General features: G+C 30.4%; 1 pseudogene; it reads left to right on the top strand.

Moving 5' to 3' along the window:
- The first annotated feature begins 5,694 nt into the window (after positions 1–5,694).
- On the top strand, positions 5,695–9,848 carry LOC128185665 (kinesin-related protein 2-like; annotated as a pseudogene).
- Positions 9,849–18,477: the final 8,629 nt, after the last annotated feature.

The raw sequence follows: 18,477 nt of genomic DNA, 5'->3' as shown, positions 1-18,477 counted from the left end.
ACAAATCCTTCCCTTTCCGGTTTACCGCGGAACTCTAACATGACCAAGTATAGAACAATAATGTAAAGGTATAGAAAAAAAGACACGTAGATAGACACAGGTTGTTAAAATTTTCCATCCATGGGAATTTTGATCGCATCAAGCATGATTTATATAAAAGTTATGAGAACACGTACTTTAAAAATTTGAAGAAGATTTTGAATAAGATTAAACAAAAAACAAAAAAACAAAAAAAAAAAAAACAAAAAAACAACAATCAATTATCTTACAAAAGAGCACATAGAATGTTTATGACTCTATTTTTAAGCGCTAAATATAAAAACGTCAAAGTGCAAAGAAATAATTAATTTATTTACTACTAGAAATATTTCGTTGACGACAATATAAATGACGGGGTAATGTGATAAGATAGGCAAATCTTACGTGAATTTTTTTTTATTCATGTCCTTTCTAAACAAGAAACTCGGCGCGGTTTCTTTTCAAATGTTCATTATTTCCTATTGTTTTAAAACATCCTAAAAATGTATGGAATTGACTTTCAGTGCTTGCTTGTATGCATTTACTCAGTTTACTATATCTAATGATATGAGAACGGATAAAGTACTATAGAAATGACATAAAGCGAACGTGAACTCTGTAGATACATTTATATTGTTACGCATGATCAATAGAGGACACCAACTCTTTCTTTTCACCCTTTCCAGAGACTTTTTTTTTAAGGTAATAGATACGTTTAATAAACCATGAAAATACTCATGATATGTTTTTGAAATGTAACATTTGTGTAGTAGCCATCTTTAGAATAGTGTTCTGTTTTTGTTTTACTTAAATTGACCCAGATTAAAGATAAGTGTTTAAACGTATGTCACTATGCTTTGTGTGCATGCAATTTATCTTTAAATGAGTAGAAAGTTTAAAATCTTTGAACACAATATTACTAAATCAGCTCTTAATGTCTAAGGTAGCGAACTTTCAGGTTGCTAACGTCAAAATAGAATTATACATTAATTCGTATAAACATTGCAACATGCAAACCACCATAAACCACATATTGATTACTTTTTGTTTCATTTACGCTGATGATTGAATTTGTCTTATTTCTGTTAAAATTATGATCCTGGTATCAAAATAGCACTAAGCGGCGTCAAAATCATATATATATATATATATATATATATATATATATATATATATATATATATATATATATATATATATATATATATATATATATATATATATATTTATATATATATATATATATATATATATTTATATATATATATATATATTTGAAATAACGTCCCATGTGTTGATCAATTTGCCGTGTTTATAATAGGATATCATCATAACCATACATACTAATTGCAGAGAAAATCTAGAGATAAACATTTGAAACCAATTAATTTATATTGTTATTTTGAGGTGTAAATTGCCTAAATGGTAGTAAAACCGCTGTTTCTCAGTTCAATTGATAAGGGCGCATAAGGGAAATGAACAACATATATTCTTGTATACCATCTTTGTAACTTGTTTGAATCAAATAAATCAATTAAAGTTTTATACATGTATGTATGTCCTGTAATAGAACAGCAATTTAGCAATCTATAAAATTTAAAAAATAATGTGTTAGAAATGATTTTATATCAAACATATAAGAAAATATATCATAACGGTTGATGTTAAATACAGAATTGTCATAATAACAAAAAACAGTTCATATTGTTAAATTTACATTTGCAAATATGTTTCCTTATATGAACCTATAGAATAGTGAAAACGTTCAATTCTTACAAACATTTTTTTTTTGATTATTGTAAACATAAAATATGGGTTATTTTAACTTTTTCAAACATATATATAAATAATAAACAGCAATGTTTAAAAATTCACTGGAATATGAAGTTGGTTGATACGTGATCAAATCGAGTGAGAATCGCTTCGGGCTTCACAGGTTTTAATCACGTGACCAACTAACTTCATATCCCGATGAACTTTCAAAACTACTTTTTTATTCTTATCAATTAAAAGATTACAAAAGTTGCAGTAAATATGCTCTATTTAAGACAAAGGTAATTCGCTCTAACTGTAAGACAAACAAGAAAAAGATAAATTTAACCAATAAATGCTATGAAGGAAGCATATATATATCATATAATTTGCTTTGGTATGTTTTAGTGCATGCAGACTGTCTAAAACAATGCACATGTCTCTTTTGGTCATTGAATTAACCACATACTCATTACACATTATCCCTACCGTTTATTTCAGAATAATAATTTGACACGCAATTGAAAGTAACATATAAATTTTGAAAGCAATTCTTTTTTGTTAAAATAGGCTGTTTTTTTCCCTTATCCAAAAAATATTTAGAAGTGATATTGCATATCTAAATGACATTCTGGCCCGTGAATTCAAGAGGATGATTGTGTTATATATATATATATATATATATATATATATATGTATATATATATATATATATATATATATATATATATATATATATATATATATATATATATATATATATATATATATATATACTTATAAATGGGGACTGATGAATATAATAGTTGGTCCATCTAAGGGATGAGCTGACCAACGTGTTAGGAACTTCAAGGAATTATTAAGAAAGTTAACAATTAACCTGCACCGATCACTGCAACAGTCGTTTATTCATCAAAATTTTTCAAGCAACTTAAATCAAAAGGTGAAAATAGTTAAATTAATTCCTTGTTTAATTTAAACTTTAAAAAAAATAACTTAACCTTTTTTCTTCGAATTTTGAAATAAAACACAAAGCTTATATCTATAATTGAACAGCACTTTTGAGATGTACTACTTGTATAACAATGTCAATTTACCTAAATGACCACCTCCCCCAAAATAAAAAAAACAACAACAACAAAACAGCAACAACAAACAATGCTTTTCACACAAACATATTTCTGTTGAGCTATTGAATTATTATATACATTTGATATTCAATGACACAGCATAGTAAAGACTACTCTGTGTTACACGAAATGCGTCACATAATATAAGTTGGTTATTATCCTTAAATGTTGTCATAAATAAACATCAATATTATAAGGATATACTCCTGATAAAATGATAATTCTAATGATAATTAAATTTTATCTAAAATGTGTATCTTGAAAAATAGTGTTGCTTTCATGTCAGTTTTTAGAATGATTTTCAGAGATATGAGCTAAATGTGTTTGTCACGACATATGCTTATTTTTTTTATCATAAATTTAATCATTCTATAAAGTTCTCCAAGCCATCAGCACTTTTAATTACTTAAACGTTTCCTTATAATAATTTTGTTTGAACAAATACTTGAAAAATCAATTTAGGATCGGTTTGCCAAAAATGAAACACTAAATATCACCATAAACTACGTTAAGAGGTTTGAAAATAAAAATTTGGTAAAATTTGTTCAGAGGAATCGAGTAATGTTAAAGGGGCTTGGTCACTATTTTGGTCAAAAATTATTTTCCCGTTTTTATTGTTTACAATGCTTTAGTAAGCCATTTGTACAGTACCGATCAGACCCAACCTAACAGAAAGTAAACCCCAACTAAACCCGGTGTTTACTTTCTGGGTTTACTAGACCAAGAGTAAACCCAAAGTAAACCCCAAGTAACCACAGAGTGGACACGGAGGGTTAACCCCGATCAGAGTTATACCCTAAAAGCAGACGCTACATGTGTATTCGGAATATACAAAGGACAGGAATTACAGGCAATAGGATGATAATAAAAAATACAGTTCTGCTTCACACTTCAGTGCGTATAGTTGACTCCAGAAGCAATTATCGAGTAAACCCAAAGTAAACCCCGAGTAAACCCAAAGCAAACCCCAAGTAGACCCAAATTTTCAAAGAGTAAACCCAAAGTAAACCCAGAAAGTAAACCCGGGGTTTAGTTGGGGTTTATTCTGGCGTTAGGTTGGGTCTGATCGGTACTGTAATGGTTGACCAAAATTTAAGTGTCAGTCGTCGTGTTAAAAGTGAGATAAAGCGCTTATAATTCTTTGCTATGTAAACAAAGCTTTTGTTTACATTTATACTGGAATGTAAATTCCAGTTTTAGACAAAAAATAATGTGTTAAACGTTACGAAATGTTTATCTATGCTTAAAATGAATAAGAAGATATACAAATCAGTTTGAAAAAGATTTTTACTGGTTTATTGAACCTATGTAAACAAAAACAGGGCACGAACCTTGTTTACAGGACAAAGAGTTGCGAGCCCTGTATCTTGCTTATATCTCTACTACTGACTCCCAAGATTCATTTGATAATTAGAAATGCATTCAAAAAGTATTGTTAATAATAAATACCGAAAAATAAAATTTGACCAAAATCGTGACCATGCCCCTTTAAACTAAACCAGCTATATGTTTACTTTTATAGTTACAGTTATTTATAAATCCAAAGAAGGTCGTCGTATGATGATCAGATCAGATATGATAAGTGTTGTAATTGCTTTCAAAAAAAGGCGTTCTTCAACCACATTGCTTTCTTATCAATTGAGTCACAACTTTGATTACAAGAAGAGATGCGGTTATTATTGTTGTCAATATTCCAATATTTATATCTACTGAAGAATCCATTGAAGAATCCACCGACGAATTTCCAAGTTCTTCTCGTGTTTCTTCATGTGTTCTTTTAAAAATATGTGTTTTTTGTAATTGTAGTTCCCATTTTTAAAAATATATAAAGATGTGGTGACTACTAAACAGATATCAAAAACTATTTCAATTTACCTAGATGTTCCACTTCTGTTTCATATTTGGTGGAAATATCCAAGATGCATCTTCTTACATTGCTACAGATTGTCTCGTTGCAATCACACTTGTTTTGACATAATGGACCAAAGTTAGGATATCGGCATGGCTTTAAACAATCGAGCCCATGATAACTGCCTACGCTTATAAAACCGACAATTTCAAAAAAAAGTATTCAGTGCTTATAATCATATTGATGTTTAATTGTAAAAGATATTTGTTCATCGTCGCTGTAAAACAATTTTAAACGCCCTTAGTCAGAAAAATCAAACTTAGTTTTACATGTACATGGAGCAGCCATATAAACAGGTTATTTCGTTCTCTTCCGCTACTAAAATTACAGTGCCAGTAACTTTATCGAGAACAATCTTTTTTATTAACGAATAGACATGATTTTACAATAATATTTTGTAAGTACAAATCAAATTGGTTATATAAGTTAGAAAGTTACGTATAATCTTACAATAATAATTATATTCAAACGCGTCATGGCATTTATAGTTTTGCTCATGCTCCGTAAAAGCGCCATATTTACAAGAAAATGAACGTCGCAGATTTCCAAAGCAAAAATAAGGCGTAATATACTGAATGTAAATATCAATAGTATATATGCATACATGCAGAAATCATTTTCCAATTTTAAGTAATCTACTGCAAGATTTTTATTTTATCTTTGAAAACACAGGAGACACCACGGCAGATGTTTGAGAAATGACTCAAGACCCAAGTGCAGCTATTATAGCCAGGATTAGCGAAGAATGTTAGAACGCAATATTATTTCATCCATTTAACTTCAGTTAATTATTATAAGGATGTTTTCAATAGTTTACAAAACAACGCAAATTATGTATTCATTATAAAAAAATTCATTATAACAGTTTTCTTTGTCTTTGAAGAAATGAACAGAAATATCCAATTATTGAAAACGCAAAAAGAAAAAGATATAAAAGATAAAGAAAAACTCAAGCGACAAGTTTTGGAAAAAAACAAAGAATGTAAAACACTTAACAATCGGTTGCAAGAAGCAAAGGTAAATATCTGCTTTAATTATTATGTTTTAAACAAATTATTTGTTCACAATTTCCATTTAAAATTAAACTTATACATGTAGCAGTTAAAGGGACCTGGTCAGGATTTTGTTCAAAATTCATTTTCCGTTAACAATTCTTCATAAAGGAATTTCCAATAGTCAACCAAAATTTGAGTGTCAGCCGTCAGGTAATAAACAAAATACAGACACCACATTTTTTTGTCTTACAAACAAAGTTCAGGACAGGTTTGTGTTAACATTTTTAATGTTAAAAAGAAGAATGGAAGTTTGGAGAAACGTTCTGATCGAACTGTTTACATGTGTATTTATAGTCAAAACAAATTAGCAAATGGAAAAATTAAAATGAAAGATTACTTTTATCGGTATATTAAACCAATATAAATAAATAAATAAAAAATGCACGAGCCTTGTTTTCATAACAAAGTATCATCTATTTTGGTTATTCCTCTACAACTGACACTCATAATTTCAAAATTTGGTTGTTCATTAGAACAATAAGAATAAAATTAAATTTGACCAAAGTTGTGACCATGCCCCTTTAAAGTTATCAAGAGAAAATTCTTCCTAAAAAAAAAATTACTTGTTGTCTAAAGGGAAACATTCAAGTTCTTTGCCGCATCAGAAAATGTGAAAACCGCAGTAGTGTTAAATCAACGAAGACCTCTGTAACCATTGACAAAAACACCGAAAGTTAAGAATCGTCGGTAATTTAATTATATGTGCTTTTAAGTTATGTTAATAGTAACCTCATTTGGAGCGATTGCAGTCTTTGAACAAAACAAAACAAAAGAAAAAACTACGGAGTTTTCTATCAGTAATCCATGTTATTAATTAAGTACATAAATTTTTTATGCTCTATTTTAGAAAACGTACCTATTTGAAAGGGTTTTTGGTGCTAACAGCACCCAGAAAAAAGTGTACGAAGAAATCAGAGAATTATTCAGAGGAAGTTTTATGAAATACAAATACTAGTATAGCATATGCTCAAGATCTAGAACCACCAGTTTTTTTAATCCCCACATTATACATGTACATGCACTGTAAGTGTTATTTCTAAAATAAATCTTTTGAACATGCTTGACTAATTAAGTTTATCGAAAATATTCTCGATATCTTTATGAGACATGTTGACTGCATAAAAAATGCTGGCATTTCAAAGTTTCCTGGATGGTTACAATTTATGCATTTCTGCTTATGGTCAAACGGGGTCTGGTAAAACATACACTATGGTGGGATCCCAAGTAAATGATATAGAAATGAAAGATGAACAAGGGTTAATACCTAGAGCAATTAAGCAAGTGTTTGACGTGACTGGAGACTTACTAGTGTGTGGGTGGACAGTAAGCAAATCTTTTTTATGCTAGTATATGAAATTAAAACAAGTCAGTTTCACTTTATCGATGAGATCATCACATGTATTTCCTGTGACGCTCTATGAATTTTTCTGCTTTGCCCGGAATTTAATATCTCTATAAAGAGCAATATAACTTTGCATTATTTCACATTCATTTGATATTTAATGAAAGTTACTGTATTAAATAAAGATATAGCGCAAACTTAGCCATAATTGATCCAACTGTGTACAAAACACATTATGACATTTTGCATATATCAATCCCTTAAGACAGACACGGAATCGTGAGAAGTATGAGAATTTTTCTTCCCAGAAAACAATAATATCAATTATGACAAATATGATTTTATAAGATTTAAAGAAGAAAATTTATTATTGCATTAAATATATTTCATTCAGTTTCAATTCTGTGCCTTGAACTCTACAACGAAGAGATAAGAGACTTGGCAAAAGGGTCAAGTGATGATGCAAAGCATGATATCGTGGGTGCAAAGGAAATTAAGACAACTGTAACGAGTATTATTGAAAAGGAAGTAAAAACTACAGTAGAGGTGAGACTAATTCAATTATAATAAAAACATTGACATGAAGTGTCAATTTTGCGTCATTATTTTTGTTTGAAACTTTGAAAACTTAATTAATTTGCAATTTTTGTAATGAATCAGGTTCTGAAGTTTTTCAAAGAATCATCGAAGATAGAACATCTTCGAAATCAGTACGAATCGAGAGATCCTCCAGAAGTCATGCTATATTTCGGCTTGAAATGAATGGAACAGTTGAACATTTTAAAGAAATTAAAGAAACATGTTCTGGTAAATAAATGTGTTTTGTTTTTACAGAACACAACTATTCAAACAATGTCAATCTCCAAGTACATGTATTTTTAGTAAAATGCTATATTTTAAAAAAAACATAAAAAAGGTTTTGGACGCTCACTATTAATTCTGGGCAGTAATTTCCTTCATCATCCATGTATATACAATGTAGTATCAATTACCACGCAAACTATTTAATAAGGTCAATAGTAAAATGATAAGTCTGTAAAATGGGAATTACATGTATACCAAATTTAAAGTTTATGTCATCTTAAAGACTAGAATGTACATGAATGACATTGTCATGAGATCCCTTACTACGTCTCATTACTCACAGAAAGCTGCTCTTTCTTGACCAAATAATATGAATTGATAAAGAGTACTGTCGATTGCTTTTACTTAAACATATAACAGGTCTTGCAGTTTAACTCAATTTCTTTTTTGATCGAAGGCCTTTAGTACATATCACGATTATAGAAATTACTTTTTTTTAAACAAAAGAATAAACCGATTAAGTTATGCATATGTGTAAATTGGAATTTGTAGGAATGCGTGATAAAGTTCGAGGAATTTTATTTCTTTTCAATACACTTTCGTCTCTCAAAACTGAATATTCCAAAGAAAGAACTATTTGATTTCTCGTCATCTGTCTGCAAACTATATTTTTTAGCTTAACAATCTAACTTAACTACATATTTAGTCGTTCATTAAATTACTCTAAAATACCATGTTTATTCAATTACTGTAAACCAATTTTTATTCGCGTGCGAGAAATGTTCACGAGGTTTGCGATAGCATCGTCGTCGCGAATATTTCTCGCCGCGAACCAGCCCTAGTCGTATGGTTGATATAACAACACAGGTCTTTATAAGGCTCACTCGCTGTGTCCAGTAAATAGCGAAAGAATTTCGTTGCGAATAAAAGTTGGTTTACAGTAATTTTTTGTTACAACAGCTTTAGTTATGGGATTCGATTTTTTCCTCATTAGATGTGAATATATGATTAAACGTTTGTTCTATTTCTGAAGTCCTATTTTAACTTGAGTCCATTTAACGTACTTATCGAATGACTGTATGCATATATATACTGGAGGTATCAAACTATAAATACGTACATGTAGAACAAAAAGAATTGATTCAAATATTAAACTTTTGGAGAATGAGTTTTTTTTTAATCAAAATAAAAACTCTAATTTTCCTTTTAGGGACTTTGACGCTAGTAGATTTAGCCGGAAGCGAACGGTTGGAGGATTCTGCAAACACCAGTACAAATAATGAAACAAAAAAAATTAATTTAAGTTTGTTGGAATTGACGCTCTCTCTTCGCAAAAAGTATAAATAACACATTCAGAAAACAGAAAAAAATATTAGAAATGCTTATGTCAGTATATGAAAATAATCAATTTTTCAAAAAATATATGTATGTACATATGTACACTTTTAATGGGAACAACCAATGTATCGGAGTTCAAAGCTTACACACCTGCTAAAAATGCCTTAAGAGGGAACAGTAAAACACTCATGATGGTTAATGTTTCTCCATCAAAAGAATGTCAAAAGGAAACGGAGAAGACATTGGAGTTTGGAAGAGAGGTTCATTTGTTAATTAATTTTTTTTAAAATTGACTTATAATAATATTAATTTACTATGCTAATTTTTATGTTACCTTCATTACCTTTTTTACAGGTCAGCAAAGTAGTGCTTGAGAATGTTCCACGGAAAAAAAAATAATACAGTGTTCTTTTACTCTAGAACAGCATAGGATGCTATAATGTTGTGCTATTCGCTTATTTTTAAATTCAAAGGCTGTCGTAAATTGTTTTTAAACTGTATACAAATTATACAAGGATATCAGAATTTTACCAATGAAAATGAAATTTAAGTTTATGCAAGTATGCAAATATTTATCGTTTATTTATTCTGTGGTCGGTTTGTCCAAATCTTATGCATTATATTCATTGAATAAGTAAAATGAATAAATGTATTTCCGTTGTTAACTTATTATTTTAAAGCTTTTTGTTAATCGTATTAATGATATTCTTGCCCAAACCTTTTTTTTTACAACTAAGCTTTTTTTTTTAAACAATTAAAACGATCTTTAGAATTAGTACATTGATTTCATGTTTAATACAATTATGATATTGCCTTCTTAGAAACTTTTTTATGGTAAAAAGAAATGTTCAACCATTCAGATTATCGACTTGTTTACATATAATATTATTCGTTGTAAAATACAAAAATGATGTTGTACATTGTAAATAACATGGAAAATATCTTATGTCTCGATGATTTAATACAGCTACTGCCAAGCAATTTGAAATAATACATATATTAATGTCTTATTTTTATTTTGCTTACGTTGACATTTACATTTTTACTAAAAAGATCCGTTCGGATAAGGATATGTATTTCAGGTATTTTGTTATGCAATTAGTCATTTTTAAGATTACTTTGTGTTTTTTAGTCTATTTGTAATGTATAAAGTAATACCTGGAGAGTAGAATAACTCGACATAAAAGTCTTTTAATTGGTTTATGTCACTGTCACATAAAATCCACACATTACTTGTTTTGATTTTATGACAATTGTAATTATCCTGTGGTGAGCCCCCTCTTTCGAAATGTTACATGTACAATTCACTTGTAACGAGCCTCGATTCACTGGACCTTTAAAATTAAAATCAGTCCGTGCACAGTTTGGACACGGCAGTCCGAAGGACGCAACCAAAACTTCTCCTTTTGTTTGTTTTTTTTTTGTACAAGTCCTGGCACATTATTACTTTGCTTTAAAAGGTCGTTACCACTAGATTTTGTGACGCCGGTGTAATGAAGAATAATGACCCCCGTAAAATAATGACCGGGGGTCATTTTTCTACTTAGAAAAATGACCCCTTTGCCTGAAGAATAAGTGTCATTTTCATAAAAATGAGTACACTCCACATGAACAAAAGTGACCCCTGTAGAATAATGACCCCCTTGTAGATTAAAGTTTTTCAATATATTTTCTTTTATTATTTGTGAAATAATCTTTACACTATTGTAATTTTTACTGCTGCAGTTTATAGAAAGTAACAGAAATTATAATTCATATTCAAATAAACTTACAGTAAAAGAAGGGGTATATCTTAGAAAATAAAAATCCTTCCGGTAGAACAAGATATTGATTGTATTTCATCGGGGTATTGTTGTCATCTTAACAATTACGTTTACATATATCTATGGTGGTCCGATAGGGCCACTTCGACCTAAGTTGCAAAGGCGATAGTGGGAAGACGAAGAAGCAAAATAACGAAAATGCGACGACGAAGCGCGAAGATGTGATGCCTAAAATGCGAAGGTGCGAAGGCGAAGGAGCGATACTACTATCGCTCCTTCCCAACTTTGCCTTCTGGCCTTCGCATCTTCGCATTTTCGCCTTTTTTGATTGCATTCAGCAAGTCTCGGTCGATTACATAGAATCCAATACAGGCACAGTACTCGCCAAGGTTTTCCGATTAATCCATGCTATTATTTGTACGAATGCGCTAGGCCATCGCGCTTACTATGAATGTTTATAAATATTTTAATGTGTACATGTAACATATATGTTTACCAGTAATGGCTATGCCTAATCATTATCTACTCCACACACAGCCGTCTGTTTACCGTGGACCAAACACATGTACAGTAACATTCTAATTTCATTATGCGACACGCCTTGCTCATGCATGGGTCTAGAGGGGGAGAGGGGGTCCGCCCCCGGAAAATTCGATATTAATAATTTTACGCAGTAAAACGGGAGAGGGAGTCCGGACCCTATCCCCCTGGATAATTTTATTAATTTTATAAAAAAAAAAATTCCAAAATATGCCTCGGAACCCTTTAAACGATGGAGAGCTCCGCAATTATAAAATATAAGTAATCACAGATTACAAAGCTCACCGAGACGATGCATCACCTTTATGAGGCATCACCTTTATGAGACCACCTTTATCATATTACAAATGTATATGAAAGCCATCCTTTATGATCTTGGATATTCATGGATTCTGTTTTAACACAATATCGTATATCATCTGTAAAAAAATTGTATGATAATCATATGTTCATATGTAAATCAATACAATAATATATAATTAAAATTACATCCTATCATACTTCCAATATTAATATATACTACCAAAAAATACCGTAAAAAATTGTGAGATATGATATTATAGCGTATGATATAACATTGTATTGTGTTATACATTATAATTGTATTTGATCAGGTAATAGAATATCATAAAACATAATACAATATAGTATTATATGAAACAATATCATATTGCAATAATACATCATAAAATTGAAACATATGATATTAAATTGTATCATTAAGCATTCAAACATTATTTTTTGAAAGATGTGGTCACATAAATTGTATAGCGCGCGCTAGCGCGTTATGAAAATTTGTTTTCACTCATCGTTGCAGTTATAAGACCTCATCTTTCAAAAATTAATGAATCAATGCTTATATTTACGTTTTTAAACATGTATTTCCTTCCCGCAAATACATATGTATGCTTTTTTTTTTTTTAAAAAAGCTCTGTCTTATTCAACGAGTAATGCAAAATTAACGGAATGGCCACTGGAACAGCCGAAATATGCTGACAAAAATAGTGCACAGCGTTTTAAATTCTAATAACACAATTTTATTTTTCTTTATCTAATTTAATGAATTTACTCTTGGTAAACTAAGAAATTAATCAATTGAATTCATTTAACTGTCAAAATATATTCAGTGAAATATTTATCAGCGTAAATATAATATCAGGTCGTTATCCGGTTTGAAGTCGCGAGAAGAGTCAGTTCTTTTTCTTCGAGAAATACTGAAGGAACACTAAATGTATTCATACGCACCAGATTTGGTGATTGGGTCTTCTGTGTTGTGCGTAAATATCACTCAAATGAACCAATGTAATTTAATAGAGGGAAAGAAAGTTAATGTAAATATTATAGTATGATATTGTATTTTATGATACTGTATCATATTTGATACATAATATGATATTGTTTTATATAATACAATATAATTTGATACAACATTGTATCATATCAAATGATACAATATCATGGGATAAAGTAAAGTATAATATAATAAAATCATATTATACACATAGTATCATATGATACAATAACATATCTTAAAATATCATAAAATACATGTGATATGATAATATATCATATAAACCAATATCATATTATACAATATCGTATGATACGATATTTTAAAATAATACAATATCATAGATACAATTTCATGTTATATAATTCTATATTACAGAAACCAATATCATAACACAATACTGTATGATACAATATCATACAATATACAATATTATATCATAGGATGCAATATTATATATTGCAATATCATATGTAATAGTATCATGTGATTAAATAATAAATAAATAATACAATATAATATTATACAATATTGTATCATATTAATCAATACTATACATAACAATATCATGATACAATATCATATCATTAATTTCATGATAAACCTGTATACAAAATTTCATTCCAATATGTTGATCCTCTGCGAAGAAAATGGACGGAAACCGCAAATAACTGGAATTTTTCTACGTCCAAGGGCCATAGCTCTGTCGAAAATTGCTCGATCGTACCCAATATTGAACTTGACCTAGATATTATCATGATAAAATGTATACCAAATATCATTTCAATATGTCATCCTCTGCGAAGAAAATGAACAGAAACTGTTAGGGGACTGACCGACAGACCGACAGCAGCAAAGCAATATGCCCTCCCTTTTTCGAAGGGGGGCATAAAATTGATACAATATTTTATCCCCTAGGGGGGTCTTTATTCTACGTAGAAAAATGACCCCGGTCATTATTCTACGGGGGTCATTATTCTTTATTACACCGGCATAAATTTGCATACAAAATTAGCTATCTGTTTACTTTTATTGACAAACCAATCAGGTGAATGAATTGCAAGGCAATGTGGGCTAAGTACTACAAGTTTCAGTTTATTCAAAATGTATTGAAAATTTATACCATTTTGAATTGTTCTTTGGAAACTCATTTTCAATTATTTTTCAGAAGTAATGAAATAAATATGGTAAGTTATATCTGATCTTTCATTTCCATGCTCACATTTGAAAAATATTGCCTATGAGGCCTTATATCAACCTATTTAAATACCCCATTGTCAAAGTTCAAAAGAGAGGTACGTCCTTTTATATTAGAAGCAGTGAGACGTTTTTCACGTGATATCCCAGGTTTTGGACAACATTTAGTTAGTAGAATTTTGAAATTTTCTTCAGGAACACTCACAAGAATGCTTTGTTTACAAAATACAACATGATCTATAACTTGTACTTCTGTATTTGTATATTTTGCATTTCTACTATCTTGGCTATTTACGTACTATGTTAAAAATGTACAATTACCTGCATTTATTAATGGTGTACAATATTAAGTCAACAATAAACAATTATGCAGTTTTCCACATCAAAATCTGTTTGTACTTGTATGCGTATGTAAGCTGGTCTATTGATACTGATCAAGTTTTGAAGCAACAATTGATAAATTAAAACAACAGTAATTTTCAATGTGAGCATGGAACAAAGTCTACGGTACGTAATCTTTCATTTTTTACCTTCCAAAGTAAAAATCAAGTTGTTAGAATTTTCCGGCAAGCAATTAAATATCATGTATAAAACAGCCACAAACCACGTGTATGTGTTGAAAAGTAAACACGTTGTAGAGCGTCATGCTTTGCGACTCATTCAATGGATTGGAGAACCTGTTTGACGTAAATATTGCCACATGTTTAATAGTGCTATCCATATAAGGTAGTGTACCCGACCTGTTTAAGCATTCATATTTATAATGCCTATGGTCCAGCTTCTCTGAGGTAAGCCTTATTTTGTCATAATTATTATGTTTTAATGTTATTGTTTCATAAATGCAGAAAATGTCTTAAACATCCAGTTACGAAGTTTCTCGGTAATTTCAACTTAAAGCTATTAACGTTTATCATTAAATATCCTAACCATCTGAATACCTATATTTAGTATTCTTATTATGGTGGTCCGTTTATTTAAACAATAAAATGCTTTCTTTGGTGATTCATTCGGGATATGTAATACATAACCCGCGTTAGCGGGTTATGTTAATTTTTCCTGCAATGATCGCTACCTTCATAACCCGCATAAATCATCAAAGAAAGCATTTAATTGTTTATATTAACATCTTTTTTTTAATTAATTAATAAATTGATTATGAAAAGTTAGTAAAATTCACTAAATTACTGTTAATGTACATAAGTACGTTAGGTAAAAGAAACAGCCAAATCTTCTCTTGTGAGACTTTGAGTCTGGCATCATCATGATTATTTCGTGCAGTCCGTGAATTTACTTAGGTCGCTGTAGATTCAGACCAATCGATAAACTTTGCGTGTCAATTTCAGTCCTGACACTTTCAGCCGCTGTAGATTTTGACCAATCGATAAATGGGGCGTGTAAATTTCAGTTTGGCTGTTTTTCTATAGAGCTATGAATTGACTATCTTTTTCCGTAAGAAAAAGAGGAAATTATACATGGTGGATGTAAATATATCTCTATGTATATGAATGAGATATGTTCCGTTGGTCTCATTTTACTAAGTGTAAAGTGTGAGTAAGTGTCAGTGTATCCATGTGTAAAGTAATGCATGTATTTCATGTATGTTATGCGTAACAGAAGTTACGAGTAAGTAAAATGTCTACCGTTGAGACATGCAGTATTTATGTATATGCCACGTGTTGGTATGGTGTCAACCTTGTGACATTAGTATGTATTTGTATTTGAACAATTAACAGGTCTAAGAATCATGGTAGTTTCCTTGTGTGGTTCCACGGATAAACATCGTAGACATCTTTGACATTGAATGGAGCATCAGCCTCCTACAGGACCAGCACCAGCAGAACAATATCTGAAGGACAGTCTGACTCTCACATAACCGCTATATTTCACGGATCATCTATTTGATAAGCAGTGCCCTCATCCAATTCCAGATTCATGGAAGAATCATTGTGTCAATGTATTTCATAATTCAATGTAGAAAGGAAATATAAATCATTTATGTAAAGTTCGTATTTTTTATCATTTGAGAGTCGGGATCTTCTATTATCCCTAGCTCACTCTGTCATTTTGTGACAGTCACATTTTTTATCTCGCGTTGAATATTACTCCATTCATTTAACGAATCATCATCAGCTGTGTATCGCTTTTGCTGTTTTGTCATAGTCTGTCCCAAGTTATTACTTCCATCGCTTTTTGAAGATCTTATAATAAAAATACACTTATCTGTAAAAGAAATACAGATGAAATTGTTAAAAGGGATAATATCCAAAATATCTTCATTGACACTTTATCATTTTTCAATCATAAAATATAGGAACTAAATCAAATTTCTTACGGAGATTTATAATGGGAAATGTTTACAACTTTTCGCCAATCGGAACTCACTCGGAATACCTCGCACAATTTTTCAACGTTATCATCCAGGCATAATTATGGTTGATGCAATGCCAAATATCCCATAAACTTTCTATTTTGGGTTGTGTGTTGAAACGCGAAGCGGTAGAGGGGGCGTTTCAAAAAAGATAATCTAGACATTTTTCATATTAGTAGATGAACGTAGTTTGAGCACAAAGGTATTTATGATTATCGAAATATGAAGCGAACAGTGGTGGAAGCAAAAACTCTGGACAGAGTATAGTATATCTCGCAAAGGACTATGTGCGGTATGGTCAACTATCTGCCCCCGATTTCAACCAATTTTTAAATTGTATCGTATAAAAATAAAATCTTCACAAATCATTGTATAGAGGATTCCTATAACTTTGATGTTGATTTTAGTCATCATTGCTCATTCGCTGTTAATCTATGACGTTACCTAAATGACCTAATTCCCGGAAATTTGCAAACAAATGAAAATATTCTCATTTTTGCTCTATATTTTGCATTCGGAAGTATAGAGCGCAGGTCTGCTCAAGTGCGATTTTAACATATGTTTTTCTTCAGATAGTTATACACATTATACTAAAAAATGGTACTTGAGCAAGCCTGCGCTCGATGTTTCCTAGCCGAAAAACCATCGGAAAACACCCATATTTTGCCACAAATCATCAATTTATCAAAATAATGCAATCTTCATGACGTCATTTCTACATTATGACGTCACTGTGGTGATAACATTTTACACATTTATCTCCAACATGATTTTAACTATCTTTCACCTTATTTTTAAAGCTCTTTCTTAAACTTTGATTGGGGGGGGGGGGCAAAAAATGCATAAAACCGCACTAAGTCCTTTACTGTCTCCTCATACACTGACTCTTCTTACCCTGTCATTTTATATCCGACGTTAGAATTAATATTAACGTGTTTTTGCGATTATATTGAAATAATGATATTCACCCTTTCAGTTTAGTTTGTGTGTCCCTTTAAGCAAAAGATAAGTGTTAATTTTTTGGTGCATCTTAAAATACAATAAAAAGCTATCAACACTGCAGAACATAAATGCATTAATCATTCAAAACGTGAAGGAAATGTATATCACAATAATCTTGTTATTGATAGTCATCATTGTCTATTAGCTGCTCAATTATGACGCCAATAAAATAGTCACCCACTAATATTTTATTGGCAACATAACTGAGCAGCTAATTCAATATAAAAAAGCACGACATTATAACTCGCATAGCTGCTGAGGTTCCATTTTCACACATCGTTTTAAGTATATATTATAGTACTTGAGTCAGCATGCGTTCTATGTTTTTTTAGTCGTATAGCAGTTGGGGAAACATTCAGTTTTTATCCACGAAATTTAAATTTTGTCGTCATTAGAATAATTTGGTTAAAAACACTTGGTCTCTACAAGATTTAAACTATTTAGTGTTACATCAAAAGCTGTCGTTTAAACTTTGATATTCGGAATGTATTTATGTAACGTAATTAAGTTAAGAAAAATTGAAAGGGATTTATGCTTCTGAGTATTCTATGAGCATTTTCTTTTAACATTGCATAAGTTGTTAGCGTGCTTGACAATTTATATTTCCCAGTTTAAACAAGCAGTGTTTAAATATTAGGGAAGTTATAAAACATGAACAATTTACTATCAAACCTTTTATTTAACAATTAAAAACAAATTAGATAGTGAAGTTAAAATGCTTGAAATGAAGGGTTTCACGGAAAATTTGATAAATTTCGACCCATTTCTTTTCCTGGTTTTTAAGTTTGACTAACTTTGTCACATAATATGTGCACGTACTATCAGACTTTTCATAAATGTTAATTTTCATTTAAAAGTCCCTCTTTTAATCTTAAACATCTACTCAAAATTTAATTATTACTCATACACGCTATATAAATATTCCATGCAATACAAAACGAAATGATACAAATTGGTTTTTGAATTAC

The sequence above is a fragment of the Crassostrea angulata genome, chromosome 5 (genome assembly GCF_025612915.1).
Source record: "Crassostrea angulata isolate pt1a10 chromosome 5, ASM2561291v2, whole genome shotgun sequence".
In the NCBI taxonomy this organism is placed as follows: domain Eukaryota; kingdom Metazoa; phylum Mollusca; class Bivalvia; order Ostreida; family Ostreidae; genus Magallana; species Magallana angulata.
The sequence above is the reverse complement of the archived record's forward strand: the minus strand, read 5'-3'. Positions and strand labels throughout refer to the sequence as shown.